At 42.3% G+C, this 22041-nt stretch overlaps 1 protein-coding gene across 3 annotated transcripts in view; it reads left to right on the forward strand.

Moving 5' to 3' along the window:
• Window positions 1–22041, forward strand: part of PARN (poly(A)-specific ribonuclease) — a 185699-nt gene that overhangs the window by 99837 nt on the left and 63821 nt on the right. The gene's annotated exons all lie outside the window — the stretch shown is intronic.

Raw genomic sequence — 22041 nt, forward strand, 5'->3', positions numbered from 1 at the left:
CAAGGTGAGAGAGAGAAGAGTTCAGGCTTTTTGCAGTTCTCTTGGCTCTGGCTGTCTCCCTGGAGGCAGGCACCACCAGATAACGGTTTTAAAGCCTCAGGGATTGGTTCCCTCTCTGTAAGTTACTGCCCCGAACTGGATACATTTAGGCTCATTTGTTTTCTTTTATTTTCAGTTCTTAGGGATTTCTTTTTAAAATGCAATTCTTTGGTAATTATTTAAAATATCATCAAGGTTCCAAGTTACCTTTAAAAAACAAGGTATATACCATATTAAAAAAAAATCTGGTTTTTATCCCAGTCTCCATCACCCCGTTCTCTCTCTCCCCTTACAAGTAACTGTTTTAAAAAGTTTGTGCTTTATCCTCCCAGTGCTTGGTTTTTCTTAATATAAATGGATAAGTAGACATATTTATATTCTTCTATTTCTTAGATAAGTTGTAACCTATATTATTTTTTTTTTTTTTCCAACTTTGCTTTTTTTCATTTCACGAGGTTTCTAGGAGATCACTTCACAGGAGTGCCACAGTAATTGCACAGAGTTGGATTTTGCTTTGCTGGCCAATCTGAATTCTTTTTTTTTTTTTAATAGATGGATTTAAGCCTATTTAAATTTATTTGTATAATCGATATGCTTGACCTCAGTTCCATCATTGTTTTATATTATATATGTAGGTATACGTCTTTTATATGAATCCTTTTTCTCTGTATGGTCTATTTTATTTACTCTCTGCTTTAACTCATATGTTTTTTGATTTTGTTTATTGTTTTTGTGGTTTTTTTTTTTTTTAAGTGGCCTACGTTTTGGTTCTAAGGGCTACCATCGTCTAATGCCACCATGTAATGCCTTAGCCATGCCCTTTTCACTGTCCCTTAGTTCCCTCTGTGTGCATTAACCTGCCGGAGCAGGTCACATGAAATCTGGGATTCAAGGGGGCAGTGACTCACTGCCCTCTTGAAGGGAAGAGCAGAAAAATCACATTGCAAAGGGTATGCATGAAAAAAAGGAAGAATTTCTGGCTATTTTGTAGTCTGTTGCAACTAACATTATATGGTATCTAATCTTGTTCATTTTTAGTCACTGTTATTGGTTCCCTACCAATATGAGTAATATTAGCTGTTAATCTCTTGCCTTCCTTCTCCTCTGCGTATGATTTGAGGAAATACCTTTTTAGTCACCGCTGTACTCACCGTTAATACCTATAAGGAAGGCAGCATCTTATTTTCCTACTCACGTGCCTTCTTTATTCTCATCTTTTCTCTGGTGATAACTGTATCTCCATTGTCAGAGCAAACAGCCCTGTGCCCTGTACTATCCCTTATAACCATCATTTAGTGTTAGTGTTACAGGTAAATAGACGTTCAGTGCTCACCCTCAGTCCTTACAGTGATGTTTCTTCAGTCAGTTGGAGTATCTGAAGCAAATTTCCTTAATATGTTTTTTAGGAAGTCATGGGAAAAATGCTTCTGAAATTTCTGCATGTTTCGTGTATCTGTAGCCTTTATATTTGAAAGTCGGTTAGCCAGCTATGCATTTTTATATTTTAAAAAATTGGTTCAAATATTCTTTGAGGTTTTTTTTTTTTTTTTTTGGCTTTTTGCCATTTTCTTGGGCTGCTCTCGCGGCATATGGAGGTTCCCAGGCTAGGGGTTGAATCGGAGCTGCAGCCACCAGCCTACGCCAGAGCCACAGCAACGCTGGATCTGAGCCGCATTTGCAATCTACACCACAGCTCACGGCAACGCCGGATCGTTAACCCACTGAGCAAGGCCAGGGATCGAACCCGCCACCTCATGGTTCCTAGTCGGTTTGTTAACCACTGTGCCACGACGGGAGCTCCTCTTGAGTATTTTAAAGTGGTATGCTATTTTCCTCTGGCTTGAAGTGCGTCTCTCAAAGTATTACAGCAATCTGATTTTTATTCCCCCTCCTAAGTGACCTGCTCTTTTTGACTAAATGTGTCAGAGTTTTTGCTTTAAAGTCCCCTGATTTGACTAGAGTATATCTTTAGGCCAGTTGTTTTGATCACTTTTCCCAGGTATCTGATGTGTCCTTTCTGATGTGTGCAATATTCAGTTTTTTTTTTTTTTTTTTTTTTGGTTCAGCAAAATTGCTTTAAAAATTTTTTCTCCTTTATATCGCTCTGTCTCTTAAGGCATGTTGCATTTATTCATTCTTGTATTTTTCCTAATTTAGTCTTCATTTATAAAATGGTTTCTTTCATATCAGATTCTTTGTTGAGTTCTAATGTTTTCTTGAGTACCATTGCCTCATTTCTGAGTATTTCTAGCTCTGATTTTGTTCCCACATGTTTATATCATTCTTTTAAATTCTTTCAGTTTATTTCAAAATATTAGGCACAGTTTTCATCCCCTTTGTAAGCATGTCTTTCCGGCATGCTTTCATTGGCCTTAGGGATAATTTTCTGCATCTTTTATAATAACTTCCTATGGATTTGAACACAGTCCTTTTCTGTTACTCATTTTGGCTGTTTTTTTTTTTTTTAACTTTTAAAACCTCTGGAGAAACATTATGTTGGCAAAAAAAATATGTTCATACACATGTATTTGAATTCAGTCGTTAGTCCTAGTGATTTCATGGCAATGAAACATACCTTAGAATTTCCTACCTGAGATGGCTTAAAACCAGTTCATGTTTATACTGGCGATGTTGTTTTACAAAGGAGGTTAACAACCCCAAGTACTTAGGTTCACATTCTGGGTGAGTTGCTTATAGCTGAATGGGGGAGACAGAAGCAAGCATATATTTTATAATCGGTCAGCCCGGTAACAAAGGTGAGATTAGGTTGAGGAGACATGGGGAACAGGGCAGCGTTGATTTGGGGCGTTTGTGAAGATGTTTGTTCTGCGGGCCACATGGGGTCTTATCACCAACAGAGAAGTTATATGATGAAAACTGAGCTTCACCTTGGCATCGTGATAATTTTTTTTTAAGTTGTATCGAGGTGTAGTTGATCCGCGATGCTGCGACAATTTCTGCTGTACAGAAAGAGACTCAGTTATACACATACATTTTCGGATTCTTTTCCCATATAGATGATTAGGCATCTGTGGTAATTCACAGCTTGACCATCTGTAACTTTTCTGTGCTATCACATTGGTATAAAACAGCATCAGGAAGTGTTCACTACCGCCTGCTTGTTCCAGGCATGCCCCCGCTGCAGCCTTTTTACACACTCATTATGCCCCTTGGAGAGATCTTTCTTTCCCCAGATATTTGGTGATTCACACTCTCCCACCTCACCTCCCTCATATCATGCTCAAAATTTCTTTGCTTTACCACTCCATCTAAAAAAGTACTCCTCCAGGAGTTCCCACTGTGGCACAGCAGGTTAAGGATCCCGCATTGTCTCTGGCATTAAGGCAGCACATGTTTGATCCCCAGCCCGGTGCAGCGGATTAAGGATTTCACATTGCTGCAGCGGTGGCCTAGGTTACAGCTATGGTGTAGGTCACAGCTGCCGCTTAGATTTGATCCCTGGCCCAGGAATTTTCACGTTTCAGGAGAGGCACACACACAAAAAAGAAAAAGTCACTCTTGCCTACGTCGTCCCAAGTTGTTAAGCTCTGTTCTCCAGAGCACTGTCGTGCTTTGATTTTTCATTTTGTCTATCCCCGCCCCCGCCGTGTCTGTTTCCCCTTATTGGTATCAAGAGCCCATGATAGATCCCCAGTGCCTAGAACGGTCCCTGGCACACACTAGGCGCTGAGCAGTTTACTGAATGAGTGCATCCGTGTTGGGCGCTGAGGATACAGGGCGAGCCCCAGGTCCCCTTTCCCTCATGGAGTATGGAGTCTAGTGGGAGGACAGAAATTAGTCTAATAAAGTGCACACAGAGCCAGATGAGAGGACAGAACAGGGCAAGCGAGGGCAGTCAGGGAGGCTGCTCCAGCAAAGAGAGTTTTGAGTTAAGACGTGAAGGAGAATGAGCCTTGTGACAGTGCCCGGGAACCTTTCTCAGAGGCTCAGAGGCGAGAGGAAGCAGGGCCAGTGCCGGGAGGCAGCAGACCGAGGTGACCAGGAGCTGGCGGCTGGGCAGGGCCACGTCAAGCAGGGCCTTCAGGCCGAGTTACAGGTTTTGTTCTTGGTGAGCTGTCTAAAGAGCGGTACCCGTCGCAGCCACACAGGTTGGGTCATAACTCAGACCGTGCGGTATGTCTCAGTATCTAAGGTAAGAATGATTAATGATGGGATCCGTTTGTCGCGGCCCACAAATGTCTCCCTCATAGTGATTTTTGAGAAACCGCAGATAAATAGTCCATATTTTATTACTTTTTTTTGTCGTTGTTGTTCACACCAAAAATTCCCAGGCCAGGGATCAAACCCACGCCGTAGCAGCACCCCAAGCTACAGCAGTGACGACACCATATCCTGAACCCACTTAGCCACCAGGGAACTCCCGTATTTGTATTACTTACTAGCAAGGTGACAATACTGTAATATTTTTTTTGTTTTTAGCAGTATATTTTATTTGTTGAAGTCCTGAAAATGTCTCTGGTGGTCCTGGAAGAGAAGAATTTATTTTATTTTGTTTTTATTTTTTTAAAAATAATTTTTATTATAATGGATTTACAGTGTTCTGTCAATTTCTGCTCTACAGCACAGTGACCCAGTTACACATATACATACATTCTTTTTCTCACATTATCCTTCATCATGTTCCATCACAAGTGACTAGATATAGTTCCCTGTGCTCTACAGCAGGATCTCACTGCTTATCCACTCCAAGTGCAAGAGTTTGCATCTGCCAACCCCCAACTTCCAGTCCATTGCACTTTGATTTGCATTTCTCTGATAATTAGTGATGTTGAGCATTTTTTCTTGTGCCTGTTGGCCATCCTGTCTTCTTTGGAGAAATGTCTCTCTTCAGGTCTTCTGCCCATTTTTCAATTGGATTGTTTATTTATTTATGTATTTTTTTGCTGTTGAGTTGTATAAGCTGTTTGCATACTTTAGAGATTACGCCCTTGTCAGTTGCATCGTTTAAAACTATTTTCTCTCATTCCATAGGTTGTCTTTTTGGGTTTTGTATTTTTTATGGTTTCCTTTGTTGTGCAAAAGCTTGTAAGTTTGAGTAGGTCCCATTGTTTTATTTTTGTTTTTATTTCTGTTGCCTTGGGAGAATGACCTAAGAAAACATAAGGTTGGTGTCAGAGAATGTTTTGCCTCTGTTCTCTTCTAGGAGTCTGATGGTGTCTTGTCTTAAGTCTTTAAGCCATTTGGAGTTTATTTTTGTGCATGGTGTGAGGGTATGTTTTGGTTTCATTGATTTACATGCAGTTGTTCAGTTTTCCCAGTACCACTTGCTGAAGAGACTGTGTTTTTCCCATTTTATATTCTTGCCTCCTTTATTGAAGATGAATTGACTGTAGGTGTGTGGGTTTATTTCTGGGTTCTCTGTATGTCTGTTTTGGTACCAGTACCACACTGTCTTGATTACTATAGCTTTGTAATATTGTCTGAAACCTGGGAGAGTTATGCCTCCTGCTTGGTTTTTGTTTCTCAGCATTGCTTTGGCAATTCTGGGTCTTTTATGGTTCCATATACATTTTTGGATTGTTTGCTGTAGTTCTGTGAAAAATGTCATGGGTAATTTGATAGGGATTACATTGAATCTGTAGATTGCTTTGGGTAGTATGGCCATTTTTACAGTATTAATCCTTCCAATCCAGGAACATGGAATATCTTTCCATTTCTTTGAATCCTCTATAATTTCCTCGATTAATGTTTTATAGTTCTCTTATAGAAGTCTTTCACCTCCTTGGTCAGTTTTATTCCTAGGTATTTAGTTTTTTGGGGTGCAATTTTAAAAGGTGTTGTGTTCCTATTCTAATATTTCATTGTTAGTATGCAGAAATGCAACCAATTTCTGAATGTTAATCTTGTATCCTGCTACTTTGCCAAGTTCATTGATCAGTTCGAGTAAGGTGGAGAGTGGAGTCCTTAGGGTTTTCTGTATATAGTGTCATGTCATCTACGTAGAGTGACAATTTTACCTCTTCTCCTCCAGTTTGGATGCCTTTTATTTCTTTTGTTTGTCTGATTGTTGCGGCTAGGACTTCCAATACCATGTTGAATAAAAGTGGTGAGAGTGGGCATCCTTGTCTTGCTCCAGATTTTAGCAGTCAGGCTTTCACCTTTTCTCCGCAGAGTATTATATTGGCTGTGGGTTTGTCATAAATGGCGTTATTATGTTAAGGTACTTTGATAAGAGTTATTATCGAGAAGCATTTACTTTAGTTAAATGATTAAAAAGAGAAAGAAACCTTTAAAATGAATAAGATGACTGCTCTTATTGCTAGCCTCACCTGGAAAGTGAAGTTTTATAGAAATGTATGGATTAAAAGAGGTATCAGAGGCCCTAAGACGGAATGGAAAGAGCAGGCATTTTTGGCATTCCGTGGCCTCACTTTGGTTTCTGGAGCCTGGTTCTTACAACACATAACTGGCGTTGGCCAGTTGCTTATCCAGGCTTTCCTGAGCCTAGGTTTCCTCCTGTGGCAAAGGAAGCTGAAGTAGTTCTTAGCGCATCCACCTGTAGCGAACCAGTGAACCTCCTCCTCATGGAGGCCCCACTTGCAGGCCTCCCGGGATGGAGGAGGTCGAGGGAGATGATGGTTGGTACCACGTTTGGCTCCGGCGTGGCACTTAGGAATGATCCACTAAATGGCAGCTCCTGCCTCCAGCGTGGAAGATAACGTGACCTTACAGGGTTTTGTACACAATTAATGGCTTTTCAACTTAGCGCCTTCCAGGAGAAGAAAAGAAAATCATTTATTTCTATTTCTCTTTATTTTTATTTCTTTTAAGATTTTTATTCTGTTGTAGTTCATTTACAATATTCTACCAATTTCTACTGTACAGCAGAAAAATCACTTATTTTTAGATCCTAAAGCCTTTTCAGAATTACTTTATAGATGCCTCTAACCCTCTCAGTGCATGGATCTGAACTTGAATGTGTTAAGCCTACTCATTCAGGAGGCAGAGAAGAGCCAAAGATATCTCGGTCTCATTTTTTGGTCATGATTTCAACATGTTGATTCAAACTTAAATTATGTGTTATGTATTATTAGCTACCCTCTCTGACTAGTGCTGGAATTTGTCTGCTGCTTGCCCACATAATTTTTTTTTTTTTTTTTTTCAATGAGCCATCAAATAGGATGTGGCTTGGGGTTTTCGCAGCCGTTGGAATGGATTTGTATTTCTGTGTCCGGACTGCCTTTCCCTCTCTTTTGTCAACAGCATTCATTTCTGTGCAGGGCATTAAGGGCTTGGGGTACAGACTGTGTCCCAAGAACAGGCCAAGTTGTTTCATCCTTGACCTTTACAAGATAATGGAACCTTGGACTTATCACCCTGTGTCAATTCGGTAGATAAGCCAGCTCTGTGCTCTAAGGTTTGAGCTAGCAGTGAATTTAAAAAAATTTTTTTGAAGGAAAGCTAATGTACAATTTAAAGGAAATACCTGTATAGATTGGTGATAACAGAAGAGTAAGAACTTGTGATCTGATTTTTTGTGTGTTCTTGGGACTCGTAAGAAGGGGAAATGGTCCAGAAACGACCTTTTTTTGAGCAATCCCATGGTTGGGTAGCATTCAGAGCTTTTGACATGGGTGAATTTTTTTTTTTTTTTTCTCCCTCTGCGGCCCAATTCTTTTCTACATTTTCTGCTGTCTGTGTAGATTTCCTCTGACTTTCCTCCTTCGTGGTGTAGCACAGCCTATGAGCAAGCTTGGCCAGCTGATCAGCATTGCCTGTCCAGGGTGGTGGGAGCGAGGTGGTCGGCTGCTGCTGTGCCGTCTGAGGTTGTCAGTGGAGATCTGGGTTTCAAAGGCCGTGACCCGCTGTGGTCTTTGGAGCAGCAGCATCACAAATTAGCAAACTAAAGCCCGGCTCAAGGGTTGGGTTTCCTTATTTGTCACTTTCAGGAAGCAATTGTTTTCCTTCTCTTTAAGGCCTTGATCATCTTCTTCATATCATGCAGTTCATCTTTCTCCTTGTGCTTAAAAAAAGTGAATCTTTATAAACCTCAACATAATTCAGGGTTCTAGACAGGCACTTAATTATCTGTAAGGAGACAGTGTTCCCAGCCTTCTTTTTTTTTTTTTTCTCAAGAATTTGTGAAAATGTTAGCAAAATACAGCCCTGGTCCCGTTGACTGTGGCCTGTGTATTGATGTAAAGAGCCTCCCTGGCTGGCAGTTGCCAGTTTCAGGAGAACAGGATGGTTGACTCGGTTTCCCTGCAGCTCTCATCGAGGTTTGTTTGGTGAAGCGGGTGACCCCCGCTTTGGAAGTGGCTCTGACCTTTTCCTTTTCCTCCAAGGTGGGACCCCTTCTTCCAGCCCCCCGGATATTTGTTCCCCCCGTGGGGAGACTCTTAGGCTGCAGAGATGCCTGGAAAGCCCGCAGCAATCCTAAGCAGGTTAAATTGAATCATCGGGTGTCAGGGAATCTCTTCCAAAGAAAAATGTTTCCACCTCGTGTTTTTGTCATTGTTTTCTTGGGATATCATATTAACTCCCTGGTTTCTCTCTGTTTTTTTTTTTTTTTTTTTTTTTTTTTTTTTTTTTTTTTTAGGGCCGCACCTGTGGCCTGTGGAGGTTCCCAAACTAGGGGTTGAATTGGAGTTTCAGCTGCCAGCCTCTGCCACAGCCGCAGCCACACCAGATCCGAGATGCGTCTTCTACCTACACCACAGTTCACAGCAACCCCAGATCCTTATTTAACCCACCGAGTGAGACCAGGGATGGAACCTACGTCCTCATGGATCCTAGTCAGATTGGTTTCTGCTGAGCCACAACAGGAACTCCAAATTCTTCTTTCTTTAAAGAAGTTCAGGGCCAAAATATTTTTTCCTTAAGGAATAGAAAAATATTTCACCCTCTCCCAAGAGTTGGGAAATGCACTTTTATGTGTATGAAGCAGGTTTCTACCTGAAGTAGTTGCTTCTGTAGTCTTTTTTTTTTTTTTTGCTCCAGCTATAAAAATCTCTTTAATTTAATACGTTTTACCCTAACACTTCTATTAATATTACAAATAAAAATGCTTTTCAGATGCTCTTAAATATTAGTGCTATTCAACCAAGTATTTGGGCTTCATTTTTGTGGGGTTTAAATTATAAGGATGACGATAATATGAGTTTGTCTTTTTTATTAAAGATTTTTATTTTTTCTGTTATAGTTGATTTACAGTGTTCTGTCAGTTTCTGCTGTACAGTATAGTGACCTAGTCATACCTTTGTGTGTGTGTGTATACACACACATATATATAAATATGTACACATATATGTACATTCTTTTTCTCACATTCTCCTCCATTTTTTTCTCATGTTATCCTCCATGAGTTTATCTTTGTAATTTGTTATCCATTCGATATCTCTCTTAAGGCATGGGTGGGGTATAGAGTTTAAAATTTTCATACACACACACGTACCCCCACGTATCTCCTCACAAGAAAATGTCTTGGTGGTTACACTGCTTTGTCATTGGTGGCAACATTTTTAAATGATCTATTTACTTACAGCCAAAGGAAAAAATTGCTAAACCATCCTGCAGCAAGTCCCATTTATTGAATCAAGCTCTTTCTTCCCTTTCTCTCCACCTCCGTGTCAGTGACTCTTAAGTGCAGTGTTTATGCTTTCTGTGAGGAAGCAGGCCAGCCGAGCGAATATTCCAAGGTGCAGGCTGGAGGTTGGAACACCCATCTGTGTGGTGGGGACCTTGTCTGGAAGCCACATCAGGGGCCCGTCAGTCAGGTGGAACAAGCACACTGGCCCGTTGTTTTCATCTTCTCTTTGGCAGCGCCTGGCCTTGTAGGAGAGTCCCTTTCTCAGTGGAGAGGGCTTTCTTAAGAGGTCAGTCCAAGTAGGCGAGGTCTCCTAAGTGGATTATTTTATTTCTCAGAATAATTTATTCACAATTTAGCTTATTCTTTGGAAATTTTGCCTTTTAAAAACTTTACCTCCTAGGAGTTCCCGTCGTGGCTCAGTGGTTAACGAACCTGACTAGCATCCACGAGGACACGAGTTTGATTCCTGGCCTTGCTCAGTGGGTTAAGGATCCCGAGTTGCCATGCGCTGTGGTGTAGGTCAAAGATGTGGCTCAAATCCCGCATTGCTGTGACTGTGGTGTAGGCCTGCAGCTGCATCTCTGATTAGACCCCTAGCCTAGGAACCTCCATATGCCTCAGGTGCGGCCCTAAAAAGATAAAAAAAACAAACAAATAAAACCTTTACCTTCTAAATTCTCAGAATAATTTTATTATACTCAGAACACTTTACTTTTAAGAATAATTTTTACATTCTCACAAACGTTGGGAGTTGCCAGCTTAAGATGCTGATTTGCCAGCATTCAGAAATGATGCAGAGATTTCTGTTCAGTGGGTGTAACTCTGTTCTCTGAAATCTGTAGATAAAAATGAAATGAGCCATGGAATTTTGGTTTAGCCTAGACTAGGATTTTTGAGGTTGAGCTATAGCCAAACACCAAATTAATTAAATAAAATAGCGAGATGGCTCTGTTTCAAAGAAAATTTATTTGGCCTTTTCTGGCATCAACTCAATCCTTTTGAGTATAACATTTCAGCCTATTAATAATAATATGAGTAAATGTATTCATAAGTCATAACCTTCCTCTATAATTATCAAAAACTTTCTATACCACGGTCAGTTAAAGAGTTTTCTTTTTAAATAGGGCTCTCTTAGTTATTTCAGAGTACACAGCTCTGGGATTCTGAGCCTGTATTCCCTTCTCTCAGCTTTCAGATCATCTAATTAGGTAACAAATTATAGTAGCAAAAAATTTCACTATGTGCCAAGTCTAAGAATGCCAGAATTTTTTCTTTTATTTTTAAAAAGCTTTTTTTTTTTTTTTTTTTTTTTTTTTTGCTTTTTTTGCTTTTTTAGGACTGTACCCGCGGCATACGGAGGTTCCCAGGCTAGGGGTCCATTCGGAGCTACAGCTGCCGGCCTACACCACAGCCACAGCAATGCGGGATCCGAGCCAGGCCTTCGACCTACACCACAGCTCACGGAATGCCAGATCCTCAACCCACTGAGGGAGGCCAGGGATCGAACTCGCATCCTCATGGTTCCCAGTTGGATTCATTTCTGCTGCGCCACAATGGGAACTCCTAAAAAGTATTTTAAAAAATAAAATGAATACTTGCTTACTACAGAAAATTGAAGAGAAACGTACACACAAATAGAATGAAGAAAATCACCCAGAAATAATCATAATAACATTCTGGTATATTTTCTTTTAGTATTTTGCCTCTTTATCTTATGTGGGTATAATCCTGCATACTCTGCATGTTAGTTTTTGCTATTTTTGTTAAGAGTTATGAGAAATCTTCTCCAGTTCAACTGGTTGGTGAAGGAAAAAGTGTTCCTGTCTGTACCCTTTCTAGGTTCTTGACCTGAGACAGAGGAGCAGGAGAAAAACAAATTGAATTACATACATGCTAGAGGCTCCATAAGAAACATGAGACTCAAGGAGAAGTTAGGCAGTTGAGGCTTCTGTGCCTTCTGGAAGGAGGAGAAGAGGGGTAAGAGTTTGGGACTTCAAAGGGAGAGGAAGGGAATTTGCATACAAATTTTAGATGGTCTCTTACATTTTACATGGGAAAACAAACATTTGGTAAGCGGAGCTTGCTGGGCTGTGCAGAGACAGTGGGACACACACAGGACTTTGGTGTCCAGGACCTGAGTTCCCCCACCTGACCTCACCCATGTTCTTTGCAGGTAGCTCTGGCAGTAAGTGCTCTTCCTGGACCCAGCCCTATAGCCAGATTCTTTTAGGCAGTTCGAAGAGGAGAAGGGGTTCAAAAGAAAGACTTCCCCAGTCTTCTGTTTCTTAAAAATAATCAGCCTAAAATAATTCTCATTCTGGAGTTCCCCTCGTGGCTCAGTGGTTAACGAATCCAACTAGGAACCATGAGGTTCCAGGTTTGATCCCTGGCCTCACTCAGTGGGTTAAGGGTCCGGCGTTGCCGTGAGCTGTGGTGTAGGTCGCTGACATGGCTCGGATCTGGTGTTGCTGTGGCTGTGGCGTAGGCCGGCTGCTACAGCTCCAATTCGAACCCTAGCCCAGGAACATCCATATGCCGTGGGTGTGGCCCCAGAAAAGACAAAATAAATAAATAAATAAATAATTATTCTCATGCTAAATAGACATGATTTAGGGTGGCAAATTTTGCTGCCTGACCAACTCTATGAAAAAATATTAACTGGTTGCATTAGTTAAATAAACCATCAAGTTGCTATACTATAATTTACTTGATAATATTCTTATTATAGAATTTTTAATTTAAAAAATTATTAAAAAATTTTTAATTGAAGTATAGTTGACTTACAATGTTGTGCCATTTTCTGCTATACAGCAAAGTGACTTGGTCATTGAAATCTTTATTTATTTATTTATTTAGGTTTTAGTCTTACCAGATAAAGGAAGAATTTATTTATTTTTTTAATTTTTAAAATTTATTTTTGTCTTTTTGCCATTTCTTGGGCCGCTCCAGCGGCATATGGAAATTCCCAGGCTAGGGGTCCAGTCGGAGCTGCAGCCACTGGCCTACGCCAGAGCCACAGCAACGCAAGATCCGAGCCGCATCTGCAACCTACACCACAACTCACGGCAATGCCGGATCGTCAACCCACTGAGCAAGGGCAGGGATCGAACCTGCAACCTCATGGTTCCTAGTCGGATTCGTTAACCACTGCGCCACGACGGGAACTCCAAATCTCTACTTTTTTAAAATATTATTTTCCATCATGGTCTGTTCCAGGAGATTGGATATAGTTCCCTGTGCTATATGGTAGGACTTTATTGTTTATCCATTCTAAGTGTAATAGTTTGTTTTATCTACCAACCCCAAACTCCCAGTTCATCCCACTCCCTTCCCTCTCCCCCTTGGCAGTCACAAGTCTGTTCTCCATGTCTTTGAGTCTGTTTCTATTTTGTAGCTTGATTCCTTTGTGCCATATTTTAGATTCCACGTATAAGTGATATGGTATATGTCTTTCTCTTTCTGACTTACTTCACTTAGTATGAGAATCTCTAGTTCCATCCATGTTGCTGCTATTTTCCTTTTTCATTCTTTTTTATGGCTGAGTAGTATTCCATTGGGTATATGTGCCACATCTTCTTCATCCATTAATCTGTCATTGGATGTATAGGTTGTTTCCATGTCTTGGCTATTGCGAATAGTGCTGCCATGAACATAGGGGTGCATGTGTCTTCTTCCAAATATATACCTAGGAGTGGGATTTCTGGATCATATTCTGTTTTTAGTTTTCTGAGGAACCTCTGTACTAGTTTCCATAGTAGTTGTACCAATTTACATTCCCTGGTACTTGCAGTATAAGAGGGTTCCCTTTCGTTCAAACTCTCTCCAGCATTTGTTAATCGTAGACTTATTAATGATGGCCATTCTGATTGGAGTGAGGTGTAGTTTTGATTTGATTTTTCATTTTGAATGCATTTTTTATTTTTTAACAATACTCTCAAACCTCTCTGGGCATAAGAATTCGTTGTGCAGGAATTCCAAAGGTTAAATCATAAATCTCTGGAATATCCCCTTGGCTTCTGTCTGTAACATGATCGAATCAGAAAATTGATTTTAAAAAAGTTTAAAGAAGTTCCCATGTGGCTCAGCAGGTTAAGAGTCTAGCATTGTCACTGCAGCGGCTTGGGTTTCTCCTGTGATGTTGGTCCAGTCCCTGGCCCAGGAACTTCTGCATGCTGTGGGCGTGGCCAAAAAAAGTTTAAAAATCAGAATTTTTCATGTATCGTCTGTCATATTGCCCTGTATAAAGGTTATATAAGTTTATAATCCATGCAGTATTAATTTTATCTTTTTAAAACTGTTTTTAATCAGCAGTTCTTTGATTACTTAGAATGTATTTTCTGTTTTTTCTTTTTCACAGACTTTATATATTTTATTTTTGCTTTTTCCTCTAACTTATATTTTGAAAAATTTAAAATCTATTTTTAAGCAAGGAGTTCCTGTTGTGGCTTAGTGGATTAAGAGCCTGACGTAGTGTCCATGAGGATGTGGGTTTGATCTTTGGCCTTGCTCAGAGGGTTAAGGATCCAGCGTTGCCTTAAGCTGTAGCATAGATTGCACATGCACCTGGAATCTGATGTTGCTGTGGTGTAGGCCTCAGTTATGGCTCTGATTCAGCCCCTAGCCCAGGAACTTTCGCATGCTGCAGGTGCAGCCGTAAGTCTGTAGATAAAATGGGAGCATTTTGTCACATTTGCTTTATTTCCCTTTCGCTCTGCACATATATACACATATACATCGTAATGTATCATATGAGAGCATGTATTTATGTATTATTATTATTATTTTTTTTTGGTCTTTTTTTTTTTTGCTATTTCTAGGGCCGCCCCCGTGGCATATGGAGGTTCCCAGGCTAGGGGTCCAATCGGAGCTGTAGCCACCGGCCTACGCCAGAGCCACAGCAACTCGGGATCCAAGCCTCGTCTGCAACCTACACCACAGCTCACGGCAACACCGGATCGTTAACCCACTGAGCAAGGGCAGGGACCGAACCCGCAACCTCATGGTTCCTAGTCGGATTCGTTAACCACTGCGCCACGATGGGAACTCCTATTATTATTTTTGTTAAAGGAAATTTATGATATTGATATGATCTAATGTCCAGGCTGTAATCAAACTTCTCAAATGTCCCAACACTGTCATAGTTTTTTATTTTATTTTTTAATTCAAGATCAAGTCAAAATCATGCATTGAGTTTAATCATCGTAGTTCTCTTTAAAACACGTGTCAAAGATTTTATTCAACTCATTAAATAATGAAAAAACCAATAAGAGGTTAAAAGCAATTCAAATGAGAATTTAACCTGCTAGGCAACATTTTGTTTTTGTTTTTGTCTCTTTAGGGCTGCACCTGCGGCCTATGGAGGTTCCCAGGCTAGGGGTCGAATCCGAGCTATAGCCGCTGGCCTGCACCAAGCCGTAGCAAAGCCAGATCTGAGCTGTGTCTGTAACCTACATCTCAGCTCACGGCAGTGCTGGATCCCTGGACAGGGATCGAACCTGTGTCTTCATGGATACCAGTCAGATTCATTTAAGCAGAGCCACGATGGGAACTTCTTTTTATTTTTTTATTAGACAACGTATTTTTACAGTTCTGTGAACAGAAATCATTTGCATAACTATAGACAAGAAGCATATCTATTTCTCTCAATTTTCTGCAATTTAGATCCTACCCATCCAAGCTGGAGGGGAAGAGACTCTGACATTGGGTTTTGTACTGATGGTGTAAATAACTGCCAAAAACTTAGCTTAGCTTAAAGCAACAGCAGTGTGTATTGCCTTACCCGTTTAGTTGGAGTAGCTTGCCATTGGAGGGCAGAATCCGCAGTGGGTCCCACCTGGCTGGAAGCAAGGTGTCAGCAAAGCTGTGTCCCTTCTAGAGGCTTTGGGGGCGGGGGACGGACCCGTGTCTTTGCTTTCTTCACCTTCTAGGGCCACCCCTGTTCTTTGGCTCTTGGTCCCCTTCCTTCTTCTTCGACACCAGTAGCGTCGTCATAGCTCTTTAGTCCCCTTTAATCTAGAACAGTCTGTTTTTGTTTTTCCAAACATTGACACTTTTTGAAGCGTTTAGACCAGGTGTTATTTTGTGGTGTCCTTTGATGTGGTTTGTCTGTCAGTTTGCATCATACGTGTTTGACAGGAATGCTCCATGGGTGAGGTCTTAACACTGAGGGACCCAGGTGCTCTGTTCCATTATTGCTGATGTTTTGTTTAAAAATTTTGTTAAATGATGGCCTCGGGAATCTCCATGGTGGCTTTCCCCCTTTGTATTAATGAGCACTCTGTGGGTGACACTTGTGCAAGGATGTCATTCATATGTCATTTATGTGTTGCAAAGTGGGCACTAGACTTACTCATTGGTCCTTCCCATTTTGTGAGTGGCGTTCTTTTCTTACTGATTCGTAAGTACCTTTTTATGATGATGATTATTCATTTCGAACACCTAGTGAGCTGTTAGTTATTAGATACGAAACACTGTTCTGAAATCTTCATAACAATTTCATGAAACGCAAGTACCATCTTCCGCCTGCATTTTGCAGAAGAAACTGAAGCTGAGCGTGATCAATGCTGGGTTTTGTATTTTGCAGATAGGTGTCCCAGTTTGTTGTGTACATTTTAATATAGTCTATTTTGCTGCACCAAAACGTTACATTTTTTCATAGTCACAACTATCAATTGATTCTTTTATAGTTTCTGCCTTTGTTGTCCTATTTAGAAGCATTAAATGTTAAATCCATTAGGAATGAGTTTTGCTCAAACGCCATCTTATCAGTAAGTAGGGTTGCCAGATTTTGCTTAAAATAAATAAGCCTGTCCCAAATATTGTTTGGAATATACTCACATTATAAAATGATTTGTTGCTTATCTGAAATTCAGCTTTAACTTGGCGTTCTCTATTTTTGTTTGGCATCCCTGTCAGTATGGCTTTCCCTGACCACTTTATTTAAAATCGTAACTCCCATCTCAGCATTCCCCGGCTTTCTCTTTCTCCCCAGCACAATGTATACACAGTGTATTTTACTTTTTCATTTAGCGTCTGCACTCTGCCACTGGCATATAAACTCCATGATGCCAGGCTTCTTTAAACTTTCCATTGTAGGTTTAGCATTCAAATAGAAAAGTGCATACGTCATAAGTGAACTACCTCAGATGAATTACCTCGGAGTGAATATACCCATATAACCACCCTCTAGGAGGGTGAAGATTTTTATTCTCAAGGTATTTTTCACTGCCTAAAGTAGTACCTGACACAGTACGCGATCAGTGAACATTTGTTGAATGAATCAGTAATGATGTAGCTGGTGAGGCAGGCATTCAAGTTACTCTTGTCCAGATAACTAGTGAGAGAATTTATTTATGTATGTATTGTCTTTTGGGGGCCGCTTCTTCGGCATATGGAAGTTCCTAGGCTAGGAGTCGAATGGGAGCTGTGGCCACCAGCCTACACCACAGCTACAGCAATGCGAGATCCGAGTTGAGTCTGTGACCTACACCCTAGCTCACGGCAACGCCGGATCCTTAACCCACTGAAGCAAGGCCAGGGATCGAACCTATATCTTCATGTATACTAATCAGATTTGTTTCTGCTGAGCCACAAGGGGAACTCCTAGAATTTATTGATTACTTACTGCTTGGTTGTTATTCACCTGAAAAGCATCATTTTTGGTAAGTCGCAATAGTGTAATGTTCCCTACTGTTGAACATTTAGGTGGCTTATGTTTGTGGTTTTAAAATTCGATACATATTATTTATATTTAAATCCTTAAGCTCTTCCTGCATTAAAAATTAGTTCTCATTTCAGAGTGCTTTCATAGACTGATTTCCTGAAAGAGAGTTCCTAGGTCAAAGGATATGCCCCTCTCATTTAGACAGAACACCCACTAACCAGTGAACCTGGTCACTGAACCTGTCTGCTAAAGACGGCGCATGAACAAAACCAGCACCATGGCCCTGGGTTCCCTGCTTCAGAGAACAGCTAGGGGACCAGGTGGCCCGTGCCTGGTAGCTTCCTTGACATCGCTCTTGCTGGTTGGTAGGGTGACGGTGCTGCCTCAGGTCTGAATGCCAGCTCCTCTCCTTCTACCAGCTGTGGAACTTTGGACACATCATTCAGCAGATGGCCCTCTTGTCTCAGCAGTGAGGGCAGCAGAGCCGGCACCACTGGAGGGGGTGCCACACGGGATGTCGTCTCCGGAGGTGATAACTGCAGCTCAAGGGCAGGGGTCCCTGCTGCTCCAGGCTCACCCCGTCGCTGGTCCAGATCATTTGGTAGATGAGCTGACAGATGCAAGAGGCGACCATCTCACTTTGGCTAAGAAGTAAATACCTGTCAAGCGAACGAGGAACAGGCTGTGGGCTGTCGGGGCAGGATTCCCACCTTCCCGTTGTGACCACAGGCGTGCGGGGAAAGAGGGGTTTCCCCCCTCTCAGATTCATTTGAACTGTGAGATCAGTTTCAGCTGCCCTTGCTTATCCGTGGTACATCCATTTCTGTCACCTTTGCTGGAAAACACAGACACTGCATTACCCTTTCTCACACCAGCCTGCTCTTTCCAGGATCGCTTCTAACCACAGCGCTCTCCGTGAGAGTCATGTGTGCCTTGAGAGTACAAAGTGCCTGGTGTAAACCCCTCCACGTGGATGCTACATGTATCACCTGGCTGCCAGGCAAGGGTTTCTTCTCCCTTTTGATGCTCTCACATCTGGGTTCATTCAGTTAATTTTTATTACTAAGGGCCTGTGTGGAATGAGGCTATTCTTTTTTTAAAAAATACATGCTAAATTTATTTCTTTTTTTAACTTTTTATATAATGATTTTTATTTTTTTAAAATACATGCTAAATTTATTTATTTATTTTTTTTAACTTTTTGGATGAGGCTATTCTGAGTCTTGCACTGGCCCCAAGGAAGAGCGAGTCGGGGCCTCAAGGGCCTTTGGGGAGGGTGGGTGCATTGGGGAGCCCGAGGTGGCATTTCTCTGCAGTCTCACCATCTATTCAAAGCACTCTCACAAATTTGAAAAAGTCCACTCTATAATGCCTCCATTTTATTTTAATATTAAAATGTTTTAAATGACTGGATTAATTATTTAACGTTTCCTCCCTGATCTCTAATGAAATCCATGCTCCGGGATATCCGTTGCGGTTGTTCAGTGGCTTGTTGTCATCAAGAGCATCAGGCTCTTGGGAAGCAGAGAGAGAGAGAGAGCTGTGTTAGATCCGAGGTCCTGCAGAAACATCACTGGTGACAGAAAGTGACTGAAACACATTCCTTGTCTTGAAGGGTCTGGGCGCTCAGAGGACAGGCACAAAGGCCTGGATTGTGCATTTACTCGGTTCCAACTACAAGAGCATCCTAAAAATGTTAAACTGGGAGTTCCCGTTGTGGCGCAGCGGAAACGAACCCCACTAGTATCCATGAGGATGTGGATTTGATCCCTGGCCTAGCTCAGAGGGTCGGAGATCTGGCATTGCCGTGGCTGTGGTGCAGGCCTCCAGCTGTAGCTCCAATTCGACCCCTAGCCTGCGAACCTCCAAAGGCCTCGAGTGTGGCCCTAAAAAGCAAAAAAAAAAAAAAAAGTTAAACTTGTATGAATTCAGATTTACTCATTTGAGGAGATTGTTTCTGGTGGTGAGACTGGTTTTGCTCGTCACTCCACTCTGTGGAAGTGAGTGTTGGGGGTGCAGTGGGAGAAAGGGCTCTGCTTTCCCACGTGAATAGTGGGTTTCACGTTGCGCCTGTAGAATGACTCCCGAGATGAGACATTGTGTGCTCACCCGCTCATACATTCAACGACCTGGTCCTCTGTCCCCAGCCCCGCCCCCGGGTGCAAGAGGAGAGGCAGCAGTGTGCCCTGCCCCTGGGGGCAAAGAGCCACGTGGCATGCCTGTGGTATGCCGCCGGGGTTCCAGGGTGACTTGACTCAGGGCGGTCTTCGCGGTTAGTCCCCTGGCCGCCCCTCCAGGCTGCACACGGAGGCACGCAGCGCATGCTGTTGCAGCTCCTCTGTGTGAGGCGGGCCGCGCTTTCCCTCCCGTGACCTGTGGACAGCCCCTCGGCTCCAAGGTTGGGTGGCAGTGCCCAGAGAGGTGACGTGGGAGCCCAGTGGTAGAACCTTCCGACCCCAGAGCGCCCACTCCTTCCACCGTGCTCTTCTGCTCCTACAACTCTATTAAAATCTTCCCAATCATGAAGCGGTCCAAAAAAATGTTTTTAAATTTAAATCATCCCAACAGCTTTTAGTCCAGCCCTGCAGAGACCCAAGCACAGGGTCTGCCTATGCTCTTTTTGGCAACAGCTGTGAATTCCAGCTGCGCCCTGGCCTGAGCTGGAGAGGAAGCTGGAGAAGGGCAGGGGTTTGGCGCCCCATCCGTGACTTTCGGGCTGCTCTCAGTGACTGCTCCCCGATGCTCTCCGTCCCCCCACGGCGAGCTTGTGGGGAGAGTGTGTGTCTGGAGCCTGGGAGAGCGCAGGACGCAACATTCCAGCCGCCCTCTGAGGATACTCACCGCTCCTGCTTTAATAAAATGTGGCAGGTTGCCCGGCAACCCGTGAGTTGGTGGAGATTTTTTTCTACCTACTTTACCAAAAAGCCCTTTATCAGCTGTTGCCTGATAAACTCGGCTCTGCAAGCCAACCTCCTCCTTTATTTTCCATGCCCCTGCCTGGATCTTAACATTTGCCCTGTCTTCTGTTCTCATTTGTCTGTCACTTAAAGGTAGAAGCTGGACAGTTTGGCTCCCAAATCAAGTCCTGAGGGGAATTTGTTATTGAAAACCATTCTTTTTGATATTACTTAAAATTACTGCTGTGTATGTGGGTCAGCCCTGTGGACTCATTCACTGAGTGTGTTGTATATAATAGCCGCGTACCTCCGTGCTGCTGACTTGGTTTTGACAGAAGGATCCGGTTGTAGCCTTGGACGCAAGCATGGCTTGTGCATTTCCTGTCGGTGAAAGTCTCCAACCACCGGCCAGGCCTGGCGCAGGAACGGCCTGTGAGTACACGGCAGAAACGTGGCTTGTGGGGCCCTGCAGCTACATCCCGGGCAAGGGGCTATGAGATACTCATGTTTTTCTGCCTTAAAATCATAGCATAATGCTCTGCGAAGGCAGGGTAAGTAAATTCATTCATTAAACACACATACTTGAGTTGACATACCATGTGACCTGACTCACGTTAGGGGTGCTGGATGTGGGACTACAGTTTTTCGTTTTTTCTTTTTTCTTTTTAGGGCCACACCTGCGGCATATGGAGGTTCCCAGGCTAGGGGTCAAATTGGAGCTGTAGCCACCGGCCTACACCACAGCCACAGCAATGCTGGATCCAAGCCGCATCTGCGACCTAAACTATAGCTTGTGGATCCTTAACCAACTGAGAGAGGCCAGGGATCGAACTGGCATCCTCATGGATACTAGTTGCGTTCGTTTCCACTGAGCCACAATAGGAACTCCAAATTTAAAGGGTGATAATATTTTTCTAGGGAAAAATAAAGGTACAGAGTACTTTTAAATCCCTGACCACTCCATGATCAATCAAGAAGCAGTCTCTGTACTGCTGTGCAGATACATGACCTCAAAAGTAGTTTTTCAGTTTCCTAATTTGTATTAAGCACTTTGGCATTGTAGGAAGCCCTTGGATCTTTGGGGGTTTTAAGTGTTAATGGTATAGGAATCCTCTTGTGGCTCAGTGGGTTAAGGATCTGGCATTGTCAATGCAGCAGCCTGGGCCACTGTTTGATCTCTGGCCTGGGAACTTCCACATGCTACAGGCCAGGAAAAAAAAAAAAAAAAAAAAAAGAAGTAATGGTATAAAATATTCCAAAATACAAAAACAACAAAAAACAACAACAACAAGGAGTTCCCGTCATGGCTCAGTGGCTAACAAATCCGACTAGGAACCATGAGGTTTCGGGTTTGATCCCTGGCCTCGCTCAGTGGGTTAAGGATCTGGCGTTGCTGTGGCTGTGGTGTAGGCTAGTGGCTACAGCTCCGATTCGACCCCTAACCGGGGAACCTCCATATGCCACGGAAGCGGCTCTAGAAAAGACCAAAATAAAATAAATAAATAAATAAATAAAATGAAATATCCCAAATACTTTTAAAGTCTAGCAGTATCACAACACTTGTCACTGTGTTAGTTTTTTTCATGTAAGTATTTTTTAATATAACCCTCGACTCTCTAACTATTTCATTTTGCATCAGACGTCCAAATACACAAGATCTATGTCCATTTCTTCTTAGGATGCAGAGAACAAAGTGAAGGTTTGGAACAGGGCAGAGACATTAATAACTTGAGACAGGAAAGCTGAACAAGGCCAATATCCCTGTTTAAAAAAATCTTCCTTGTGCTCCTGCTGGCGAAGAATGTCACAGGTTCTTTAACTGTGCCCGAGCGCGGCGAACTTGTTCCTTCTTTGACTGGGAGAAGGAGCCACCTTCAGAAAGCACTTACTTA

Source organism: Sus scrofa, chromosome 3 (assembly GCF_000003025.6).
Source record: "Sus scrofa isolate TJ Tabasco breed Duroc chromosome 3, Sscrofa11.1, whole genome shotgun sequence".
NCBI classification, from domain to species: Eukaryota; Metazoa; Chordata; class Mammalia; order Artiodactyla; family Suidae; genus Sus; species Sus scrofa.